The following is a 26,362-nucleotide window of genomic DNA, read 5'->3' as shown; positions in this document are numbered from 1 at the left end:
ATAAGAACTGTGAGTAAAGGCCCTGAACTGCATCACTGACTCCGTGTCGTTACTGCTGCTGCCCTGCACCATCACCCCCATCCTCCGCATACACTGCCCTGAGGCTATACTCCTCCTGGGGAGTTATGCTACGCTCTGCTGCACCCACAACACCAGCCTTAGCGGTCTGCCCTGTAGCGGCGGTTCACTCTGACCGCAATCCACGGGTGGCGTAGTCGGACATTTAAACATCAAAACCACATAAATAGTTCCGCCACTGGTTTGACCGCCCTGAGCCACGGAACCGGATCGCCGCCACGAAGACTACAACCACCAGCATCCACCAAAAAGGGTCCGGCTCCGGGTGTCCCAAGGCCCAGGGGGTGCGTCAGAACATTTTCATCACCTTTCACAATCACCAATGGGACAAGGCAGGGATGTCCTCTGTCCCCTCTCTTATACATCCTAGTGACGGAGCACCTGCTCTCATCAATTCGCCATAACCCCAATATTAGGTGGATTGAGGTGGGAGGCACCGAGTACAAGTGCTCTCTATTTGCTGATGATGTCCTAATATATATCACTCAATCACATATATCCATCCCTGCTGTTATGGCTGAAATAGATCACTTTGTTACATGGTAAAATTTTAAAATCAATGCAGCGAAGTCTGAGGCCCTCGATGTCTCCCTCCCTAAATCCATATAGGATTCCATCCAGTCCAACTTTCCCTTTGCCTCGCCCTCACAGGGTATCAAATACTTAGGAATTCCTATTCATAGAGACCTCTCCCATCTATGTTATCTTAATTTTGGGCCCTTTATTGAACAATTCCATACAGACCACGGTTGGCAAGTTGGAACTGTGAGATTCACTACGTGCACCACTGGTATTTTGTGGAAAAGCACATGTAAGATTCTGCAACAGTCTCTGCTGATACTCCTGCATGCGTGCATCCCTTTCTATGGCAGGAATAATTTCTGCAAATTTACTTTTGTACCGGGGATCTAACAGTGTGGCAACCCAGTAGTCAGGATTATTTCTAATTCTCACAATTCGAGGGTCATGTTGCAGGTAGTGCAGCAAGAAGGCACTCATGTGTGTTGCGCATCCAGGAGCACCAAGTCCCTGTTGTGTTGGTGGCGAGGTAACAATCATGCTTCCTTCCTCTGTCCTCTCCCCCCAACCTCGCACAACAGAAATGTGATCAAGGTCTCCCTCATCTGATGAGTCTTCCATCAGTTCGTCCTCCACTTCTTCCTGGGCTCCTGCACCTTCCTCACTAGTTTGGCTGCTACCATGCGCCCTGGTAAAATCATCTCCCCCACCCTCACATGCCTGCCGCCCTGGTGCTGCCGACCGTCTGGACCTTGCAGATGTTAGCCCTTCCGCATACAACTCCTCCTCCTCTACTTCCTCCACCTCCTCTTGTGCCACCACCTGACTCCGAATTCTGTTTAACATGTGCTCCAGCATGTAAATCACCGGAATAGTCATGCTGATAATGGCATCGTCAGCACTAAACATCTTCGTCGCCATTTCAAAACTGTGCAGAAGGGTGCATAGGTCCCTGATCTGAGACCACTCCTCCAGCGTGATTTGCCCCACCTCTGAATCTCGTTGGCCCAGGCTATATGTCAGAACGTATTGCACCAGGGCTTGTCGGTGCTGCCACAGTCGCTGCAACATGTGCAGAGTTGAATTCCACCGGGTAGGCACATCGCATTTTAGCCGGTGAAGTGGCATGCCCAACGACTTCTGTAGAGATGTAAGTCGCTGAGCTGCGGGATGCGAACGGCGGAAGTGAGCACACAGCGACCGTGCCCTCTGCAGAAGACCATCTAGTCTGGGATAGTGGGCTAAAAATTGCTGGACAACCAGGTTCAACACGTGAGCCATACAAGGCACGTGTGTGACATTGCCCCGGCGAAGGGCCGCACCCAGGTTTGCAGCATTGTCGCACACGGCTTTCCCTGGTTTCAGGTCCAGTGGAGACAACCATTCATGAAATTGGTTCTCCAGAGCTGACCACAACTCCTCAGCTGTGTGACTCACATTTCCCAGACATTTCAATGTAAAAACCGCCTGATGACGTTGAGCCCTACTGCCAGCATAGTAAGGAGGTGTGCAGGATCCCTTCTGCGCAGTTAGAAAGCTTGTGGCATGACCAGACAGGCTTTGGGTGCAGGTGGAAGACCGAGAGGAGGTTGAGGAGGCAGAAGCAGTGGAGGAAAAATGACATAAAGAGGATTGACGCACAACTCGTGGGGACGGCAAGACTTGGACAGCAGCCCCTTGTCCTGCTGTCACCATAGTTACCCAGTGCCCAGTCAGCGACATGTAACGCCCCTGTCCATGCCTACTCGTCCAAGTGTCTGTGGTGAAATGCACCCTGTCACACACAGAGTTTCTCAAAGAAGCGGTGATGTTGTGTGCGACATGCTGGTGGAGCGCAGGCACACCTTTCTTTGAGAAGTAGTGCCGACTGGGCATCTGGTACTGGGGCACTGCGACGGACATAAGGTCTCGAAAATCCTCTGTGTCCACCAGGCGGAAAGGCAGCATTTCTGTAGCCAAGAGCTTGCAGATGGTGAAATTCAACCTCTTAGCTTTCTCATGGCTAGGAGGAAATGGTCTTTTACTTGTCCACATCTGAGGGACCGAGGGCTGGCTATTGTGCTTAGACGGGGTTGATAAGGGTGTCCCCGGCAAACTGCCGGTCTGTGAGGAAGATGCAGGCAGACATGTTAGGTTGCCTTGATCCAAAGGTGGTGCTATCGATGTCGGACAGCGCTCAAGACCAGCTGGTGTTACCACCTCCAAAGAAAATGATGACCTGCCAATCACGCTGGCTGTTGCGGGTAAAGAGGTGGCAGGTCTGCGCCCCAAAACAGGTGTGACTGCTGTCCCCCCAGTCACAGAGGATGAAGAGGCCGCGGATGCACAAGATATGGCAGACGGTGGTTGGCCCGGCCGGCTAGACCGCATTGTAGCACACTGAGCTTCCCACTGCAACTTATGCTTCATGTCCATGTGCCGGTTCATGCATGAAGTACTCAAACTATGTATTTTTTGGCCTCTACTTAGCTTTTGCTGACAAATGTTACAGATAACACGAGTTGGGTCATCTTTATCGATCTGAAAAAATGCCCAGGCTATGCAAGGCTTAGCACCCATGCGACCTGAAGAGCCACCACGACTTGTGGTGAGAGGCAGAGTTGTGTTTGAGGATGCAGTTGTTGACGTGCTTCCAGTACTACGTCTCTGTCCAGGAAGGCGCAACCTGACCTCGTCGTCACTAGCATCTTCCTCCACCTCCTCTGCTGACCTCATCTCTTGGCTGACTGTGGGTTGACAGTAAGTGGGATCTCCGACCTCATCATCATCACCCTGTGCGTTATCACACCCGTCGTCCTCAGAGCCAACCTGTTCCTGCCCTGACAAAAAACTAAAGTTGTCGCTCCAATCAGGTATTTGAGTCTTATCATCGTCTTCCTCATTGTCTCCACCAACAGGAGTTACAGTTTGGGAATGAGGGTCTACATTATGGTCAGAACCTTCTGCGTCTGGTCCTGGATCCGACTCATAAAGATTCTGGGCATCAGTGCAGATCATTTCCTCGTCTGGATTCACAGAAGCGCTGGAGTCGACCTCTGATTCCCAGGCTATAGTATGAGTAAACAGCTCTGCAGACTCAACCATCTGTTCTACCTCATACTCAGACGGGCAGCTGGAGATTTGGGAGCAGTGAGGAAGCAAGTGCGATTTGGGTGACACCTTTGAGGACTGGAGTATTTGTGATGTTGAAGTTGATGTGGAGGAGAGCCCACTTAAAGGAGCACTTGATATCCGTTGAAGCACCTGCTGTTTTTGTGCCTCATCTGGAATTTGTAGCGATTGGCGTGGCCGTAAGAAAGGGATCTTATCACATTGTCCGCTAAAAGAAGTAGACATTTTAGTTTGGCTGGAAGATGGTCTTTCTTCTGCACCTACCCCACGGACACAACCTTTTTTCCCCTTCCCAACACGCCTATTCCCCTTTCCACCAGCAGCAGGCCTTTTTCCACTCATTTTGGTGGTTAACTAATTCACAACTCTGGAGTTGTTTGCACAAAAAAACAATGGATGGTAACCGAGCAGAGCTGAGTGGCCAAACTGTGGTATTAGGCCAAAACTATTGGCTGGGTTAGATGCAGAAAAAAATTATTTTTAATTTGCAACCTGATGGAGGTCAGTATAGATGGACTAATAGACCAAGTCCCACACACCGCTAGAAGCCCAAATATTTTTTCAGAGCTAGATGCAGAAAAAAATTATTTTTAATTTGCAACCTGATGGAGGTCAGTATAGATGGACTAATAGACCAAGTCCCACACACCGCTAGAAGCCCAAATATTTTTTCAGAGCTAGATGCAGAAAAAAATTATATTCAATTTGCAACCTGCTGGAGGTCAGTATAGAAGGACTAATAGAACAAGTCCCACACACTGCTAGAAGCCCAAATATTTTTTCAGAGCTAAATGAAGAAAAAAATTATTTTTAATTTGCAACCTGATGGAGGTCAGTATAGATGGACTAATAGACCAAGTCCCACACACTGCTAGAAGCCCAAATATTTTTTCAGAGCTAGATGCAGAAAAAAATTATTTTTAATTTGCAACCTGATGGAGGTCAGTATTGATGGACTAATAGACCAAGTCCCACACACCGCTAGAAGCCCAAATATTTTTTCAGAGCTAGATGCAGAAAAAAATTATTTTTAATTTGCAACCTGATGGAGGTCAGTATAGATGGACTAATAGACCAAGTCCCACACACCGCTAGAAGCCCAAATATTTTTTCAGAGCTAGATGCAGAAAAAAATTATATTCAATTTGCAACCTGCTGGAGGTCAGTATAGAAGGACTAATAGAACAAGTCCCACACACTGCTAGAAGCCCAAATATTTTTTCAGAGCTAAATGAAGAAAAAAATTATTTTTAATTTGCAACCTGATGGAGGTCAGTATAGATGGACTAATAGACCAAGTCCCACACACTGCTAGAAGCCCAAATATTTTTTCAGAGCTAGATGCAGAAAAAAATTATTTTTAATTTGCAACCTGATGGAGGTCAGTATAGATGAACTAATAGACCAAGTCCCACACACCGCTAGAAGCCCAAATATTTTTTCAGAGCTAGATGCAGAAATTTTTTTTATTCAATTTGCAACCTGATGGAGGTCAGTATAGATGGACTAATAGACCAAGTCCCACACACTGCTAGAAGCCCAAATATTTTTTCAGAGCTAGATGCAGAAAAAAATTATTTTTAATTTGCAACCTGATGGAGGTCAGTATAGATGGACTAATAGACCAAGTCCCACACACTGCTAGAAGCCCAAATATTTTTTCAGAGCTAGATGCAGAAAAAAATTATTTTTAATTTGCAACCTGATGGAGGTCAGTATAGATGGACTAATAGACCAAGTCCCACACACCGCTAGAAGCCCAAATATTTTTTCAGAGCTAGATGCAGAAAAAAATTATATTCAATTTGCAACCTGCTGGAGGTCAGTATAGAAGGACTAATAGAACAAGTCCCACACACTGCTAGAAGCCCAAATATTTTTTCAGAGCTAAATGAAGAAAAAAATTATTTTTAATTTGCAACCTGATGGAGGTCAGTATAGATGGACTAATAGACCAAGTCCCACACGCTGCTAGAAGCCCAAATATTTTTTCAGAGCTAGATGCAGAAAAAAATTATATTCAGTTTGCAACCTGATGGAGGTCAGTATAGATGGACTAATTGAATGATGCTATGCCCAAAAGATTTTACTTCACTAGGTGCAGTAAAAAAATTGGTATTCTATACACAGGTGGTATATCTTGCAACACAGATAGGCTACTCCACTGACTAACACACTCTGCAATAGGCCAAAAAGGATTAGCTTTGCTAGATTCAGCCAAATGCTGTGAAAAAAACTTGCACAGCACTGGCACAGACCTGCCTGGCAAAAACTGATAGGAACTGATGTAACCTAGTCCTGAAAAGGACTCCAATTACAATTAGTCTTTACTCCCACAATCTATCTATTTAAGAGCACAGACCTGCCTGATAAAAGTCGTAGGAAATGCTGTAACCTAGTCCTTAAAAGGACTGCAATCACAACTATTCCCTACTCCCAAGCTATCTGTATATTTGTGCGAAAATTGGCTTGAAATTAACAAGGTATAGCGCACACAGCAACAGCGGTGCCGTCTAACACGCAGCTGCAGCAGTGAGAAAATGGTGGCGACGGGGAAAATGGCTTGGTCTTATAGGGCAAGGACATGTGACATACACTGCCAATGACACATGCCCTTGCTTGTGTGAAAAAAAGCACTTCGCTCCGTGTGCACGCTGCTGATAGGCTGACAGATTGCACCTCCCCACTGCAAATGCGGGAAAGAGAAAAAAAAATGGAGATCTTCATTGTTCCTGCAGAGATCCATCCCCTGCCCCTCCCCCCGCCCCGCTGTATACTCAAACTGCGTATTAACATTAATTTTCATCATTACTGAGAAAAAATCCAGTTATGATTTTGGTGCACGAACAGTTATCGAACATAACCTCGAACAGCCGAATTTTTCTCAAATTGTTCGTGTTCGCCGACCGGCTCGAACACCGCCCAAAACAGCTCGAATTTGAGATTGGCGAACAGTTCGAGTAGAACAACGCTCATCTCTAATCATGACTACTGGGTTGCCACACTCTTAGATCCCCCAAACTTTTCGATCAACCTTTTCATTTTAATAAAGACCAAAAAAATGGTCATTTTTGAAATTATAAGCATTAGCAGGTTGTTAGAAACTGAAATCAAACAGTTTTCAACTCAAAACTTTATTCTAGGTGATGTTACATTTTCACATAGGACCCCTTGTTCGAAAGGAGCTTCTGAACTCTCTCGTCCATTGAATTTGTCAGGTTTTGGATGGTTTCTGCTTCAATTGTTTTGCATGAGGACAGAATACCCTCCCAGAGCTGTTGCTTAGATGTGAACTGCCTCCCGCCATCATAGACACTCCTTTTAATGATGCTCCAAAGGTTCTGAATGGGGTAGAGGTCAGGGGAGCATGGGGGTCACACCATAAGTTTGTCCCCTTTTATGCCCATATCAGCCAGAGATGCAGATGTTTTATGTGCAGCATGAGATGGTGCATTATCATGCAAAAAAATGATCTTGCTGTGAAATACACGGTTCTTCTTCTTGAATCATGGCAGGAAGTGCTGTTTGAGAAAATCCACAAACATTATGGAGTTCATCTTTAGCGCCTTCAGGGATCCTAAAGGGGCCGACAATCTCTCTCCCCATTATTCCAGCCCAAAACATTACTCCACCTCTTCCTTGTTGGCGCTGTAGCCGTGTTTGCGTGGGGTGTCCATCAACCAGCCATCCTCCACTCCATCCATCTGGACCATCGAGCGCTGCACAGCACTCATCCGTGAACAAAACAGTTTTGAAATCAGTCTTCATGTAATGTTTGGCCCACTGGAGCCGTTTCTGCTTGTGTGAAGTGGATAGAGGAGGTCGACAGGATGGCGTATGCACAGCTGCAAACCTCTGAAGGACCCTGCATCTTGTTGTTCGGGGGACGTTGGAGGCACCAGCAGCTTCAAAAACTTGTCTGCTGCTATGACAAGGCTTTTTTGCCGCTGCTCTTTCAACCTGACGTAATTGCCTGTAGGAAAGAGTCCTCAATTTGCCCTTATCAGCACGCACACGTGTGTACTGTGAATCAGCTACATACTTCTTGATTGCCAAGACACTTCATCCTGATCATCGCACAATGTTGATTGTAGTCATGCCTTGACCTAAACACTCCACAATTTGTTGCTTCTCAGCAGCCGACACATCCTTTTTCTTTCCCATTTTGGCAGAAAATGTAGGCTGCTTAATAATGTGAGACAGCCTTCTTAAGTAGTCTTGCCTTTCATTGGACACACCTGCCAAACTAATTAGCACAGGTGTCTGCAATTGCTTACAGTGATATAAAGAGCCCTGACACACATCACCATCAATGAGTTTAACTGACAAACAAACAAATTCTTCCCTTATCACTCCTAAACACTTTTTGCATAATAATTTGGAACACAGTGTACATGTGCTTTTCCACAAAACACCAGTGGTTCACGAAGTGAATCTTACAGTTCTAACTTGCCAACCGTGGTCTGTATGGAGTTGTTCAATAAAGGGCCCAAAATTAAGATAACATAGATGGGAGAGGTCTCTATGAATAGGAATTCCTAAGTATTTGATACCCTGTGAGGGCCAGGCAAAGGGAAAGTTGGACTGGATGGAATCCTATATGGATTTGGGGAGGGAGACATCAAGGGCCTCAGACTTCGCTGCATTGATTTTAAAATTTGACCATGTAACAAAGTGATCTATTTCAGCCATAACAGCATGGATGGATATATGTGATTGAGTGATATATACTAGGACATCATCAGCAAATAGAGAGCACTTGTACTCGGTGCCTCCCACCTCAATCCACCTAATATTGGGGTTATGGCGAATTGATGAGAGCAGGTGCTCCGTCACTAGGATGTATAAGAGAGGGGACAGAGAACATCCCTGCCTTGTCCCATTGGTGATTGTGAAAGGTGATGAAAATGTTCTGACGCGCCCCCTGGGCCTTGGGACACCCGGAGCCGGACCCTTTTTGGTGGACGCTGGTGGTTGTAGTCTCCGTGGCGGCGACCCGGTTCCGTGGCTCAGGGCGGTCAAACCAGTGGCGGAACTATTTATGTGGTTTTGATGTTTAAATGTCCGACTATGCCACCCGTGGATTGCGGTCAGAGTGAACCGCCGCTCCAGGGCAGACCGCTGAGGCTGGTGTTGTGGGTGCAGCAGAGCGTAGCATAACTCCCCACGGGAGGAGTATAGCCTCAGGGCAGTGTATGCGGAGGATGGGGGTGATGGTGCAGGGCAGCAGCAGTAACGACACGGAGTCAGTGATGCAGTCCAGGGCCTTTACTCACGGTTCTTATTATCCAGACCACGTCTGCAGGTAACGGCTGCCCACGTCGTACTGTGCTCACCAGGTGAGGGGCTCAGACAACTTCCAGATAACTTTGGAGCGCTTCACAGGACCCCCTTTGTGTGTCCTTTGTCTGGCCTTTCTTACCAACCCTTCTGTCCGGCTGCCTCGGGCCTCCTCTTGGTAAACTTGGCGCCAGTTTCCCTGACCCTATGTAGTGCCTTCCTAGCGGGTGTAGCGAGGGGCTGCGCCACATAAAATGTCACAGCCTCCTGTTACTAGCTGAGGGTCGTTTCCTGCCTCCACTAGTTTCGGGGACCGGTCTCCCCCTTTGGCCTGACCCCTCCACGCAGGTGGATTCGGGCGTGCGGTGGTGACTCGCCCGTCCGCACCCCTGGGATCCCTTCATTCCTCATTCCTGGAGCCTTCTCCGCTCCTCTTCCTTCCTTCTCCCTCTTCCAGACCTGGGCCTCTGTTACTAGGCCCGCCTCCGGAGCAGAGCTCATGCAGAGCCCCTGCTCCCTGCCACTTCTGCTCAGACTTCTCTGCACTGAACTAAGATGGTGCCCACCTTTTATACTCCCTTCTCAATGCACCCAGGAACTGCTTCCTCCCTGCTCCTGCACTACAGGGTTCCCCTTCCTCAGTGTTCCCTCCCCCCACTCCAGCCAGGGATAGGGACTGTCGTGCCCATCTCAGGGGCATATTGGTCGCCCTGCCCCACGGCAATGTGGTGTAATGCATGCAGGTGTCGGGTCCTGATCCACACTACATCCTTACCTGAGAGTGAGATATCACACCTCTGGGTGAGGTGCAATACCTCTGTAGCAACCGAGCCCTCAGGGTGCTACAGTTCCATTTATCTTCAGCCTAGGTGACGTATTGCGATACAGGGCCGTGATTTTGGCTATAAAAGGGTCCCCTAGACCCCTACCCCAAGCTTTTTAAGAGAATCATATATGGCGTGCCAGGAGACTCTATGGAATGCTTTCTCAGCATCCAACGAGAGTATCTAATTACAAATTTTTAACTGCATCTAGCCCAGGAAATACTTTGTGCCTAGTAGCAGTGTCTGCTAGTCAGCGGATTATCCCGGCTGTTAAGCAAGCTACACCACCTGTAGTTTGGACACTTAATTTTTTCAAAGGAAATGCTTCGGGACCACGGAATACTCAGTGAAGAGCATCAGGAGGCACCCCAAGGCATAGGGGCTGGGACTGGCAGTAGGATGCCTTGCGGTGGACAGCCGAGCTCGATCCTTATAAAAGCTTTTTAACTGCAGCAGCTTTAGTGGACGCTACTGGAGCTGGAATTACGCGGCTGCTGGCATGAGACTTGCCCTCCAATAGATCCTTGTAAATGGATTTAAAGTGTATTCATTCAAATTAGAGAGACAATTTAAATTGAAAAGCTTAGAGCTGCCTCCACCACAGGGGGGCTCTCTCGACCCACCAGCGGACAGGCACCAGTATTGGGAGAGGGGGGCTGGCCGTCAGGGTTCACCGCGGCTCTGGCACAAACCCGGCGACGCGGAGGTGGCACGGGCAGGAGCGGACTGAACGTGTCGGCTTCTCACTTTTTGGATTTTAGAAGGGCATGACATGCCTATATCTGTGTCTCCCCCTCCTTTTACTCCTCCACCTCTTTTCTTTTCACATGACTATATGTACTTGTCACTTTTCCATGTGTTAGTTGTGTCTTCTGAGCAGTTTGTCAGCTTTTGGACACCTTTGAAGGTGTTTTCTATGTGTTTCTATGTGTTTTTGTTTGCCTGCCATTGGTTTTAACGGTGTTCGAAGGTGTTCGACGAACAGTTCGACGAACAGTTCGGCGAACACACGGGTGTTCGACGGACCGAACCGAACTCGAACACTACGGGGGTGGCTCAACACTAATAACGACATAACAGTAGAAAAAGACATAGACAGCACATGGGAATGGTATACATTGATTACTGAGGATAATGATAAAATGTATACAATTATATCCAGCAATAGACATCTTCTGCTTGGGAAACTTGTGTGATTCGATATACTGTAAGTAGCTGTATACATCTTGCCATGTTTACCTTATTTGGATCTACTATAAAATGTAACTATTGGAACTGAATGCATCCAGTATGCCTTTAAGGAAGGCACCTGAAGGCAGGCACATACAAAAGGTGCATTAGCCATAGGGTGATATATTTTTGTTAGTGTTCAAAATGAAACAGTGCTTTCAAACCTGTGCAAAAGCATTTACAAAAGTTTTATATTTTCCTTGCAGAGCAATGTATCCATCCATTGTGCCAGGAACTGCAGATGGCACCATACACCTGAATATGGCCATGCTGCCATTTTTCACATACCTGAGTTGCTTGGGGCCTATCTACACTGTAGGTTCTTTATGATTAGTGGAGTTTCAAGAGGTTGTATTCCCGCCATTTAGTAAATATCCCAGCACTATGCCATCACTTTATCAGATGGATAAAGCTCTTTAAATAAACGAGTGACTCTTCCCTCTGTGACACCGATACATCCTCACAGGGCATGTAGGAAGGAATATACAATAAACTTCATACTATTTCTTGAACTTTAGAAAGAAAAAAGAATGGCCTCTATTTAATTAAGACTGGAGGAACATTTCCAGCATCCTGCCCAACTCTGCTTGTTTTGCTGGGGCTGTTTGAAAGTGGCAAAATGCCAAAAATCGGAACAATTTTTGCGAACTCCATATTGCTCAAAAATGTGTTGACTATGCAAAGTGTTTTACAACAGATTTCTTGGCGTAATAATAATAATAAACACGTAATAAAAGGGGCGTATCAAAGGGATGGTCCGCAAAGTATCTCCCATTATGAATCATAATGCTGTCCACACATTGTCTCTTAATCTGAGGCATAGCGCATTATAAGAAATGCATACATTATGACAGCACATAATAAGATTATAACAAAAGTGCGATCAAGTGCAGGAGGTCAGCATATATTTGTCGATCCAGAACGATACAAATCAAAACATATAACAAAATATATCAAATAACATTTATGAAGATAAGCACATTCCAGATTGAAGACTGTCCATCAATGTTAGGGCAATGTGGTCCATTCTTTTATAGATGAAATGAATGTCTCATAGAAAATAGCGAAAAAGCTGCGGCAGGCAGGCATATGGCAGGCAGGCATATCACAAAGTAGAATGCATATTTCCAATATTTCATTAAGTCCGGATTTCACCAAATAGTGAGAAAATAACAGAGTATTCTTTACTAAAGAGAAGGCATAGAAGAAAAAAGCACAATTAAAAATCACACAAAAATAAAATAAAATAGGGTTAAAAAGGCAGTAGAGATTAAAGGAAAGGTGAAAAACTAAGTTTCTCATTCAATCCGGTTGGTGACATAGTTCCCAGGTTGATAATCCACTTGAGCTCGAGCTGGGCCAGGGTCTTTTTTGTATCCCCTCCCATAATTCCACAATGAACTCGATCAATCCCTCTTATTTTGAAACCTCGGGGGTCAGAGTTATGGAAGATCTTAAAGTGTTTGGGGATAGTTTTCAGGGTCATCAGGTCCTCCACCTCCCCTGCCGCAATAATATCCCTGACATGTTCACGGGCCCGAATACGTAACTCCCTAGAAGTAAGCCCAACATACACTTTATTACAGGGACACACCCCATAGTATACTACATAGGATGTGCTGCAGGATATGTAGCTGGTGACCGCGAAGGTCCGAGTCCCGTTTGCTGTGGAAAAAGAGTTGGCTCTAATGATATTTCCGTTTGCGCAGGCAAGGCAGTCACCGCAGGGAAAACATCCCCATCTTTGTTTGCTATTCCCAAAGTAGTTCTTGACTTTTGCTACGTAGTGACTTTTAACCAAATGGTCCCGGAGATTCTTACTCCGTTTTGACGTCATTAGTGGGGTCTCCAGAATCTCTTTCCTCAAAACCGGATCAGTAAGTAATACAGGCCAATGCCTGTTAAGAATACTTCTCATTGAGTTCCACTCACAATTAAAGGTTGAGATAAATCTCACCCCTGAATTGTTTGTAGGTTTCTTTCTTGCAGTCATGAGTAGTTTCTCCCGCGGTACTGCTCTTGCTCTGTTAAATCCCTTCTTTATCATTCTATGGCTATAGCCCCTGTCCAGGAACCGATACCGCAAGTCTAGTGCCTGCTGATCAAAGGTAGTTGCTGAGGAGCATGTTCTTTTAGCCCTTAAAAATTGCCCAATGGGGATGGCTCTAATTGTTGAAGGTAAGTGGGCAGATGAGGCATGCAAAACTGAATTAACAGATGTGGTTTTGCGATGGATATCAGTCTGGATCAGGCCCATCTGGTCGACCGACATTGCAATGTCCAGGAAGTCAATCTCATTTTTGCTAAATTTGTGTGTGAGTTTAATGTTATATTTATTCATATTTAATTCCTCAAAAAAGTTGTTTAATTCAGCTACAGTTCCCTGCCATATAATCAAAAGGTCATCTATGTATCTAAACCAGTACTGCACATGGTGAGCAGCATATGCCCCCTCACCGCAAAAAATCTCCCTCTCCCAAAGGCCGAGGAAGAGATTTGCGTATGACGGGGCACAGGCCGCACCCATCGCAGTACCGCGTTTCTGCAAATAAAAACGGTCATTAAACACATAGAAGTTATGTTTGAGAATGAATTCCAACAATTCCAATATCAGGTCGACCATGGGCCCGTCCAGACTGCTCATCCCCAGAAAAAAACGGGTTGCTCGTAATCCATCCCCATGATCTATACAGGTATAAAGGGACTCCACGTCCGCGGTCACCAGCCACATATCCTCTTCCAAAGATATGCCATCCAACCTCCCCAGGACGTCGGAGGAGTCCCTGACATAGGAGGGCAGCGTCTCTACTAGTGATTTTAAATAGTTGTCAATAAATTTGCACATTGGTTCGCACAGCCCTCCCATACCAGAGACTATCGGACGTCCTGGAGGATCCACCGGATCCTTATGGATCTTTGGGAGTAAGTAAAAAGTGGGCAGTTTCGGAAATTTAACCGTTAGACCCTCCAATACCTTTTTTGTAATTATTCCAGCCTCATATGCTGTCACCAAAATTTCTTGGAGTTCACGGCTAAATTGAGATACCGGGTTATTTGTGAGGGTCGAATAGTTATCCTTATTCCTAAGCTGTCTATACACTTCCTTCTCGTATTTATTGATGGGCCAAATCACATCATTTCCCCCCTTGTCGGCTGCCTTAATCACCACATCATCTAAAGCCTTGAGTTCTTTAAGGGCTTTTCTCTGCAATGGATGTAGGTTATCTCTCCTAATCGCACGTGGGATTTTCCCAAGATCTTCCATAACTAATTTGACAAAAATCTCAATTGGTGAGCTGACCGACAGGGGAGGAAATGCAGTTGACTTCGGCATAATTGCACTGGGGAAGTCAGTATTCGGGCCTTGCTCTAGTAAAAGGTCTTCTAAGGCACCGAGTGCTTCGAGTTCCATCTCGCTCATAGACCCAAGCTCATGTCTGGGCTTATGATGTAACCTTTTCAGGGTTAGTTTGCAGCAGAAGAGATGGTGAAATCCGGACTTAATGAAATATTGGAAATATGCATTCTACTTTGTGATATGCCTGCCTGCCATATGCCTGCCTGCCGCAGCTTTTTCGCTATTTTCTATGAGACATTCATTTCATCTATAAAAGAATGGACCACATTGCCCTAACATTGATGGACAATCTTCGATCTGGAATGTGCTTATCTTCATAAATGTTATTTGATATATTTTGTTATATGTTTTGATTTGTATCATTCTGGATCGACAAATATATGCTGACCTCCTGCACTTGATCGCACTTTTGTTATAATCTTATTATATGCTGTCATAATGTATGCATTTCTTATAATGCACTATGCCTCAGATTAAGAGACAATGTGTGGACAGCATTATGATTCATAATGGGAGATACTTTGCGGACCATCCCTTTGATACGCCCCATTGTATTTTGGGCTTAAACTTACGGGATGATGGTATGGTCCTCCTCTCCCCTGTATGTGCGAGTGCTCTTGTGTGTGACTATGTGCGGGCAGTTTGCAGGGCAATATTTGCATAGAGCACTTCCTGTCTGGGGTAATGGATGTGCGCCGCATGAGACTCCAAAAAAATGGCGCCGACGGGCGCATGCGCACTGAGACAGTTTACCCACTGTTGGGCAAAGGCCTCCATCACTTCCGGCACGCATGTATGACGTCTAATGGGGATTTCCCCGAATGCGCGCCGGAATGGAGAGCCGGATCTCGGACTCTTGGAGATTCTGTGACAGCGCAGGCATGCGACACACTAATTGGCGGACATATGAGGAGGCTGTATATAAATATGGTGAGGCATGATTTAGTCTTCACACACTCCCCTTGAGAAAGCACTGGGTGTGCGAAACTCGCGTCGGGGCATTATTTGTGGCACGTGACTTAGTGATATCCCTAATGGGTAAGTTTAATGACTGATTCTGTTTTTTCTATTTGGGAGAGCATTAGTGCACTGTTTTGGCTGTACAGGCTTATGCGGTGAGCAATATTGTGATATCCTATATCAATATCATTGAAATTTTGGCTGGTTTTATGACCCCACCTGCACAATTATACTTTATACATGTTTGTGGGTGGTAAGGAAGAGCTAATATTGGCAAATATATACTATTATTCCCCTATGAAACATTAACCCATAAGAATGATAATTAATATTGGGACTTATCCTGGTCAATATGTGTCCAATTTTTTTGATTCATCCTTTCCTCTTGAAATTTTCTGTACCTAGTGACTCTTAAAATGAAATGAAGTTTTTAACATTTTTTCAGTAAAGTATATTATTATATTTGCATGTGGTATTTGGATTTATTCCAAGTGTTGGTTGCATTGGTTTCCTATAAGACACATTGTTAGTATTCATTCTGAATATATTATTAGTCTTTAAAGCCAAGTGTAGAATACTTTTTCTGTTTGAGGCATATTACCGACTTACAATAGTTATTATATAGCACAAACGTTCTAGAACTCCATAAAAGTGACATTTTTTGTGACTGGCAGAAGTCAACAGATAATTATTCTGTTTTATTTAATGCATCTTGTCGGAAGATTCCAATTCATGAGCTTTAGTTTGTTGGACATAGACCATGGTGTTAATGGCTTGGCATTCCCCCAAGGGATGTGTGAGAAGACTATTAAAGATTGGTAACTACTTTTTTTTTCAGGGGAAGTTGTTAAAATGTCACATTAATCTTAAAGGTTTAACATGAGATTTCACATAAAAAGCTTTTTGCGTGATAAGAATACACCTCCACGCCTTTGATTACCAACCTAGAACAACTGATACTATGGATGCAGTCGGATAAGCACTATATTTCTAATAATTCCCATTAACATATCTTTCACACATCAGACATGTTGTTTAGCTATCCATAAATAGTACTGGTCTGGATCTGCTTAAATCCATTAGTTATGGCTCTTGTCATTTAGCGATCATGATAATCTCTGTAAGAGACTGTTTACATTATGTTCCCTAATACCTTGGCATTTCCTAAAGTAAAACATATCCATACAATGTCACTATGGCAGCGTTTTTATATTATGTATTAGAAAAATCACTCTGACGATGATGGTGAGCCGCAGATAAAAGCCTCTGTTTCCGGGGAATTTGCATCTGTTTGTCCGTGTGCTTTCAGATAAGATGCTAAATATTGTATAATAATATTCCATTAACTCTCCCTTAGTATATAATACTTCATAAATTAATATAAGGAAGACAAAATAATCTGGACAGTGACAGGAGTTATATAAAATAATGGATCCAGAAATATGATTTATTATTATTACTACTAATGTGACGTCTGTTGTTGTTACCACTAATATTACAGTAAATGTCATCAGTTTAATTATTGTTGTACATTGTGAAATATTGTTTTGATAATTTTGCAATAATATGATACATATAAAAAGTTAAATGGAGAATTATTCTTCTTAATCAATTACTAGTAATGAATAATATCAATATACGGTATATATACAGATGCAGCTCACTAAAATAGAATATCATCAAAAAGTTCATTTATTTCAGTTCTTCAATGCAAAAAGTGAAACACGTACAGTATATTATATAGAGTCATTACCAACAGCGTGATCTATTTCAAGTGTTTATTTCTGTTAATGTTGATGATTATGGCTTACAGCCAATGAAAACACAAAAGTCATTTTCTCAGTAAATTAGAATACTTTATAACAACAGCTTGAAATTTTTTTTTAAATCCGAAATATTCGCTTGCTGAAATGTATTTACTATGCACTCAATACTTGGTTGGGGCTCCTTTTGCATCAATTCCTGCATCAATGCAGCATGGCATGGAGGCGATCAGCCACTGGCACTGCTGAGGAATTAAGGAAGCCCAGGTTGCTTTGATAGCAGCCTTCAACTCATCTGCATTGTTGGTTCTGGTGTCTCTCATCTTCCTCTTGACAATACCCCATAGTTTCTCTATGGGGTTAAGGTCAGGCGAGTTTGATGGCCAATCAAGCACAGTGATACTGTTGCTTGTAAACCAGGTATTGGTACTTTTGGCAGTGTGGACAGGTGCCAAGTCCTGCTGGAGAATGAAATTTTCATCTCCAAAAACTTGTCGGCAGAGGGAAGCATGAAGTGCTCTAAAATTTCCTGGTAGACGGCTGTGCTGACTTTGATCTTGATAAAACACAGTGGACCTACACCAGCAGATGACATGGCTCCCCAAACCATCACTGATTGTGGAAACTTCACACTAGACCGTAAGCAGCTTGGATTGTGTGCCTCTCCTCTCTTCCACCAGACTCTGGGACCTTGATTTCCAAATGAAAATTGGAACTCTGGAACCTTGTGAAGTGTGTCAATGACTGCCTTCTGGACATCTGTCAAGTCAGCAGTCTTCCCCATGATTGTGGTGCCTACTGAAGCAGACTAAGGGACCTTTTTAAATGCTTAGGAAGCCTTTTCAGGTGTTTTTGTTAATTATTTTAATTTACTGAGATAATGACTTTTGTGTTTTCATTGGCTGTAATCCATAATTATCAACATTAACAGAGATAACACTTGAATAGATCAATCTGTTTGTAATGACTCTATATAATATATGAGTTTCACTTATTGCATTGAAGAACTGAAATAAATTAACTTTTTGATGATATTCTAATTTAGTGAGATGCACCTGTATATACAGTCTTAGCCAAAAGTGTTGGCATCCTTGAAATTGTTCCAGAAAATGAAGTATTTCTCCCAGAAAATTATTGCAATTACACATGTTTTGTTATAAACATATTTATTTCCTTTGTGTGTATTGGAACAACACAAAAAAACTGAGGGAAAAAAGGCAAATTGGACATGATTTCACCCAAAACTCTGAAAATGGGCTGGACAAAATTGTTGGCTCCCTCAACTTAATATTTGGTTGCACACCCTTTGAAATTAATAACTGCAATCAGTTGCTTCCTATAACCATCAACAAGCTTCTTTCACCTCTCAATTGGAATTTTGGACCACTCTTCTTTTGCAAACTCTCTCATATTTGAAAGGTGCAAACAGCAATTTTAAGATCTCTCTACAGTTGATCAATGGGATTTAGATCCAGACTCATTGCTGGCCACTTCAGATCTCTCCAGTGCTTTGTTTCCATCCCTTTCTGGGTGCTTCTTGAAGTTTGTTTCGGGTCATTGTCCTGTTGGAAGACCCATGACCTAGGACACAAACCTAGCTTTCTGACACTGGGCACTGATTGCGACCCAAAATCCTTTGGTAATCTTCAGATTTCATGATGCCTTGCACACATTCAAGGCACCCAGTGCCAAAGCAGCATATAAACCCCAGAACATCCACTATATCTGACTATAGGTTCTGTGTTCTTTTTCCTTGTAGGCCACATTACATTTTTAGTAAAGAGTAGAATGATGTATTTTACCAAAAAGATCTATCCTGGTCTCATCTGTCCACAAGACGCTTTCCCAAAAAGATTTTGGCTTACTGACGTACGTTTTGGCAAACATTTTTATGTCTGTGTCAGCAGTGGAGTCCTCCTGGGTCTCCTGCCATTATGTTTCATTTCATTCAAATGTCGACTGATAGTTCACGCTGACATTGATGCACCCTTAGCCTGCCAGACAAATTTCTTTGAAACCTGATTGGGCCTGCATATCTACCATCTGAACTATCCTCCATGTCCAGGGAGATTAGATACAGTGCCATGGGTTGCAGACTTCTTGATTATGTTGCGCACCATGGACCATCTCTAAAGATAGACTTGTAACTTTGAGATTGTTAATATTTTTCAACAATTTTGGTTCTCAAGTTCTCAGACTCCTCTTTTTCTGTTCTCCATGCTTAGTGTGGCACACATAGATACACAATGCAAAGATTGAGTCAATTTCTCCCCTTTTTATCTGGTTTCAGGTGTGATTTTCATATTGGGGAAGTGAAAAAACCCGATATAAATCTGGTATCGCTGTAATCGCACCGACCCGAAGCATAAAGTCGTCTAATCACTTTTATACCACATGAGGAACGGTGTAATAAATAAATAAAACCAATTCTTCACCTGCTGCAGGTTTGATTATTCTGCCTCCCAAAGATCGCAGTAAGGCTCGGCTCACATTTACCCTGCGCTCTGCACTGAGAACTTACACCAGGGTTTCCGTGTAAATCTCTGAAATAAGAGATTTAGACAGAATCCCTGGTGGAAGATTCCCTATAATGAGGCAGATGGAGGCACTGTGGACGGCGTCTGACCTATGACCCGGCGGTGTCCATCTTTTTAGGCGTAAATAAAAGCGCGGTCAGCCACAGTTTTGTGCACCTCTGAAAAGAAGGACAACGCTGAACAGAGGCCAGACGGAGTCCGGAGTAACTCTGCTGCCTCATTATAGTGAATGTATCCCTCCAGGGTTTCATCTGAATCACATCATTTGGAGATTCAGGTGGAAACCCCAAAGTAAGTGCTCAGCGTAGAGAGTCGGATAAATGTGATCTAAAATGTTATGTAAAATGTTCCTAATAAAAGCTTCACATAAAAGTCCCCACTCAGGTCTGTCATGTGTTTATGGAAATATAGGGGGCTTCCACGTTACTGGTAGTACAAAGGCTCTGGAAAAGCTAAATGGCTCCTCACCCCCCAAAAGAAATTCAGCATATTCTGCACTCCCAAATCCAAATCCTCCCTCCCTTCTGAGCACCGCAGTGTGTCTAAACCACATTTAGTGTCCACATGTTTGGCAGGGGTATAATTTCCAAAATGGGGTCACTTGAGGGGGGATTCTGCTCTTCTAGCATTTAGGGGCTCTGTATATGGGGTACACAAACTATTCTAGGAAAATCTGCGCTCCAGGAGGCAAATTGCTCTCCGTCCCTCCTGAGTGTCGCCGTGTGGCCAAGCAGTACTGTACAGCCACATATGAGGTATTGCCACATTCAGCATAAATTATGGGACAAATTTTGGTGCCATTTTTATCCATTATCCCAGTGTAAAAATGTCCCTGCCGTGCGCCCAAACAGTAGTTTTACACCACATATTTGGTATCAGCATGTTCAGGAGAAATTGCAAAATACATTTTGTGGTCCATTTTTATCTGTTACTATTGTGAAAATAAAAAAATTTTGGTCTAAATGTAATATTTTGTGAAAAAAAGTTAAATGTTAATTTTTTTCTTCCTCATTGCTTCAGTTTCTGTGAAGCACCTGAAGGGTTAATAAACTTCTTGAATGTGGTTTGAGTTCCTTGAGGGGTGCAGTTTTTAGAATGGTGTCACTTTTGGGTATTTTCTCTCATATAGACACCTCAAAGTGACTTCAAATGTGATGTGGTCGCTAAAAAAAATGGTTTTGTAAATTTTGTTGGAAAAATGAGAAATCGCTGGTCAACTTTTAACCCTTATAGCTCCCTAGTAAAAAAAAAATAGGTTCCAAAATTGTGCTGATGTAACGTAGACATGTGGGAAATGTTGGTTATTAACTATTTTATGTGACATATCTCTCTGATTTCAGGGCATAACAATTCAAAGTTTGAAAATTGCAAAATTTTAAAAATTTTCTCCAAATTTCTGTTTATTTTACAAATAAATGCAAGTCATATCAAATAAATTTTACCACTATCATGAAGTACAATATGGCATGAAAAAACAATCTCAGAATCAGGGAGATCCGTTGAAGCATTCCAGAGGTATTACCGCATAAAGTGACAGTGGTCAGAATTGAAAAAATTGACCCGGTCATTAACGTACAAAGTGGCTCGGTCCTTAAGGGGTTAAGCAAGAGGCACCACTAACTAAACAACACCATGAAGACCAAGGAGATCTCCAAACAAGTCAGGTACAAAGTTGTTGAGAAGTACAAGCCAGGGTTGGGTTATAAAAAAAATCCCAATCTCTGATGATCCCTGGTGCACCATCAAATCCATTATCATCAAATGAAAAAAATATGTTACCACAACAAACCTGCGAAGAGAGGGCCACCCATCAAAACTTACAGCATGGACAAAAAGGACATTAATCAGAGAGGCAGCACAGAGACCAAAGGTAACCCTGAAGGAGCTGCAGAGTTCCCAAGCAGAGACTGGAATATCTGTCCATACGACCACAATAAGCCATACAATCCATAGAGGTGGCCTTTATAGAAGAGTGGCCAGATATAAAGCCTTTACTTACGACAAAAATTGTAAGGTTTGTTTTCACGTTGCCAAAAGACATGTGGGAGACTCCTCAAATGTATGGAGGAAGGTTGTGTGGTCAGATGAGACAAAGATTTATCTTTTTGTCCAAGGTAAACGCTATGTCTGGCGTCAAACCAACACAGCTCAACACTCCAAGAACACCATCCCCACAATGAAACATGGTGGTGGCAGCATCATTCTGTTGGGATGTTTTTGGCAGCAGAGACAGGTAAAGTGGTCTGAGTCAACGGGAAGATGGATGAAGCAAAATACAAGGATATTCTTGATCAAAACCTGTTTCAGTCTGTCAGTGATTTGAGACTGGAACTGAGGTCCACCTTCATAAAGACAAAGACCCAAAGCATGCTGCTAAAACAACATTCAATGTCTGTTGGTTTAAGGGAAAATGTGTAAATGTTTTGTAGTGGTCTAGTCATAGCCCAGACCTTAATTCAGTTGAGAATTTGTGGTCAGACTTGAAGATTGCTGTTCTCCAGAGGAAACCATCAAACTTGAAGGAGCTGGAGCAGTTTTGCTTTAAGGAATAGGCAAAAATCCCAGTGGCAAGATGTGGAAAGCTCATAGAGACTTATCCAAATCGACTTGCAGTTATAATTGCTGCAAAAAGAAGGCTCTGCAAAGTACTGACTTTAGGGGGGTGAATAAGTTTTCAGTTATTTTGTCCTATTTGTTGTTTGCTTCATAATACAAAGAAAACTAAATGTTCACAGTTGTAGGCATGTTCTTTACATGAACTGATGCAAACCCTCAAAAAAACAAACAGTGAAATTCCAGGTTGTGAGGTAGCTGAACATGAAAAATGCCAAGCAGGGTATATACTTTCGCTGTACGTTTCTTATGTTAAAGAGAGGAATTTCTTGTGTTTGTAAATGTCTATTGTCTTTAGAACAGAAAAAAACTAAATTAAAACACAATAAAGTGTTTATTTTTCATTAGTAACCTTCAGCCCAGAAGAGCCCATACATGGTGCCTGCAAAGCATTATGTCTCTACAGCTCCATAGTTCCTACATGAAACTATATTTATAACTTGGCACTGCCTCCTTATATCTGAAGATAATGGCACCAATGTGTGTGAGCGGATCAGGCAAAATGCAAATTCACCTGTTTGCATGGATTTTCCCGGCAAATTTGATTAGCAGAGAAGTTATCTACAAATGTAATGTCTGTTATTATCCTCCAGGGTCTTTGCAGACCACAGAGCATAATAAACATAAGGTGTAAAAAAATGCTTATACTCACCTCACCGCTCACCTCTCTGGCTCCTCCACTCTTCACCATTAGTGGTCCAGTCCTTGCTGCATCTTCTTATTACTGCCATGAGCACTCGGCTTCTCATGCTAGGCAGGGACTTCTGCATCAGATGAGATCTGGGAGAGTTCTGCAGAAGCATGCAAAAGATCATGACGTCACAACATGCACCTTGAGCGCACTTGTGCAGAACCATCCCAGGCCAGAAGCACCCACCTAGCATGAGAGGTCCCGGAGATTTCAGTGCTCACTGCAACATTAAGATGCGAACAGGACCGGATGGGTGATGTGAGGAGCAGAAGAGTCGAAGGGGTGAGTGGAAAGTTGAGCATAAGTATTTTTTTTTACCTTTTGATGGCATATTATAGTTCAGGAAAATGTCTGCTAGTTGCCGCCATTTACTGAGTCAGCTCCTAAGCGAATTACAGAAAATTAGCATTTTGGTGAATGCAGATTTTTGTAATATTCAATTCGAATTAAATTCCACTGGGGTAAATTCGCTCTTCTCTTGTGAACATGCTTGTGGCAGATTCTTGTAATTTTGCGAGTCCAGAGTCTATAGGTGAAATATTGCAATTGATGCTTACCTGGACTTGTAAAATATTCTACAACTTGTAACTCTACAAATGAAATATTGACTCTCAGATTAGGTTTTTCATTTTTTTTTTTAATACATTATTTTCATTGAAATTTTATATAATATTATTTTTGCTAAAAAGAAACCAAAAATGGATTATGCTTATGATGAAATATCTTTAAATTATTATTGACTTCCTTGTGTCTTTCTTAATTAAATTCATTATCACTGACTTAACAAGATCATAATTACTGTATAAACAATGTTGATATTTTCACTGACTTCACATTTTTCTCTTTTCTTTTGTAGGCTGTTGACATTAATGCTCCTTATTTGGATTATATCAGCATTTCATAGTGATGCCAAAGCTAAATTTCTCAGCTAGAAGAATTTGTTGTATTGTACAATTTGATTCAATATGATGAATCCAATATTTTATGCATCAGATGAAAAAAAACAAAACAACGGTTCAGTCTTCAATATTTCTTTTGGTTAGTTATTTTGGACTGTTTTATGATGAGCTACACTGTTGGTCTTACTGTTAAAGTTTTTGATTACATAAAAACTAATGTACACATTTGTGGAAATTTCTTTAATCTAAACTGATCCAATGCAAGTACAAAATGTTGAGTATGACTGTCACATCATGCTGAACTTTCTGCCTTTGGACCCTTTTATATCGCAGTCAAAAGATTCTTCTGCCACTCATCTTTTTAGATGAATGAGAGGATTGGATTGCATTGCAAAGAAGAGGGAAAAAAAGTTTAGAATTTTTAATTGGAAATGTTTTTGCTCTCTCTGTGCTCAGTTTCTCTTTTTTTGGTCTAAACCAGACCAGTGGTATCCCTATTCACATCTTATATTAGTCTTAATAATAGATAAAAAGTAGAGAAAAAAAATCCCAATAAAACTTCACTTTTAATGAAAAAAATTAAAACCAACTTTGCATACTAGCAAAGATAATAAAATAATGTAATTATTTAGTTAGAAGATAAATATATAGGGCCCAATACATCAAAGATATTTTGCCAGAATTCTGTGTCAAAAGTTTTGAAAAGTCACAAAGTTTATGGCATTCTCTCGCCATTTTTGCCTGCTCTGATAAAGTGGGTGCAGCTGGGGTGGTATAGGGGCATGGCAATCCCCACTCGTCAAATTCATGACGAGTAGCAGCTTTCCTTGCGCCACGAATATTACTCCAGTCTCCCGACTGGATTAAGATTAGTGGCAAGGTGCATATGGAGGTGCACAGTGCTTGTCAGACAATCTTGATTCTTTAAGAAAAATAAAAAAGTTATGGTTCTTGGAAAAAAGAGAGGAAAAAACAAAGGCACAAACAAAAAATTGTTTTATTGACTGGAACATTTTAAAATAATTACAAATAAATATGAATACAAATAAAAGCCTGAGTTTGACTTTCTGAGCCTCATGTAAAAACATAACATGGAGGAGTTTCAATTATATTGCATCTCTCATCATTCCACTCCACGATAGAAAACATTGGTAGCAATCTGACTCTACAATACTTTTTGCCTGCACTAATCTTTAATGCTCAAGAGTCTCTTTGACTAGCTTTAAAATACAGGTCTGCATCCGTCACCTGTTCTAATTTGCCTAAGGACACCATTTTAAAAGATATATTAAATCAATACAACATCTAAACATACTTGCAAAACCAGTGACAGGCTGCAATTCACATCAAAATCAAGTAGACATGTCTAGCAAAGTCATCTCATGAAAGAGTATCACAAAATCATGTTTTTTTTTTAAATAGTCTTCTTGCTTCACACATTTTGGGCCCAGAGAAATGGTAAAGAGAGACATATTTGTATATATATATATATATATATATATATATATATATATATATATATATTTACTTTATATATTTGGCCTACTTTATTATTAATGCTAGAGGTTAATGTGGAGCCAGGCACTCTAATTAAATACCTAAAATGTATTGCATAGTTCCAGACACAGACAAAAATATTAATATCTTACATATATAAATAACATGCTTTGTAGCGCATTGTTTAAATATTAATGTTAATATAATTGACTGCATAAACATTATCATTCACCAATTTCAAATGATTTCTCTGGAGTAGATAATAAATACATAAAATCAAAAATGTTATTATAAATTAAAAAGGGTCTTTCACAATTTTTGACCTTATAAAATGTACAGTCCTACATATAGCAAGAATATAGGTAGAAATGATTTTTTCCATTTTTATTTTCTCCACTCTGTTTTTGAGATACAGGGTGCTGAAATTACTAGCCCCTAATGTGTTACTTTATTTTAACATTCAACTGGGCGTTTCATTTCTTTCAGTTTTGTGTACTTTCAGCCTATTATGATGCCCAGAGCTGAAAGAAATGAAACGCCCAGTTGAATGATAAAATAAAGTAACACATTAGGGGCTAGTAATTTCAGCACCCTGTATCTCAAAAACAGAGTGGAGAAAATAAAAATGGAAAAATAAATAGATAAGATAGATAAAATAAAGTAACACATTAGGGGCTAGTAATTTCAGCACCCAGTATCTCCACAATGGAGTGAAGAAAATAAAAATGGAAAATAAACTTTTTATCTACATTCTTGCTACTATGTGTGGGAATGTACAGTATACTGTATAAGGTTAAACATTGTGAAAGGTCCTCTTAAATTCCTAAATACGTTTAATTAGCAAGTCACAGTTGTTTTGTCTATTATGCCAGGTGCCTGTGAGCATGTGCAGTAGATACTCGTCTCTTTTACTTCAAGTTCATGATTAGATACTCCCAGTGGATATTATGATTTAATACCGAAGATACCAGGGTATGGTAAGAAGAAGCTGTTCAAACTACT

At 42.1% G+C, this 26,362-nt stretch overlaps 1 long non-coding RNA gene across 1 annotated transcript in view; it reads left to right on the top strand.

The window, feature by feature from the left end:
• Positions 1-25,795, top strand: part of LOC141167811 (uncharacterized) — a 135,403-nt gene extending 109,608 nt beyond the window's left edge. Inside the window, exon 3 of the long non-coding RNA XR_012251604.1 lies at positions 23,821-25,795. This is a non-coding gene — a long non-coding RNA (uncharacterized lncRNA). The remainder of the gene's footprint in view (positions 1-23,820) is intronic.
• The last annotated feature ends 567 nt before the right edge of the window (positions 25,796-26,362 follow it).

This window comes from Phyllobates terribilis, unplaced genomic scaffold (assembly GCF_046119375.1).
Source record: "Phyllobates terribilis strain yellow unplaced genomic scaffold, ASM4611937v1 Scaffold_1__5_contigs__length_1240528914, whole genome shotgun sequence".
Classification (NCBI taxonomy): Eukaryota; Metazoa; Chordata; class Amphibia; order Anura; family Dendrobatidae; genus Phyllobates; species Phyllobates terribilis.
This window is presented reverse-complemented; position numbering and strand designations above follow the sequence as displayed.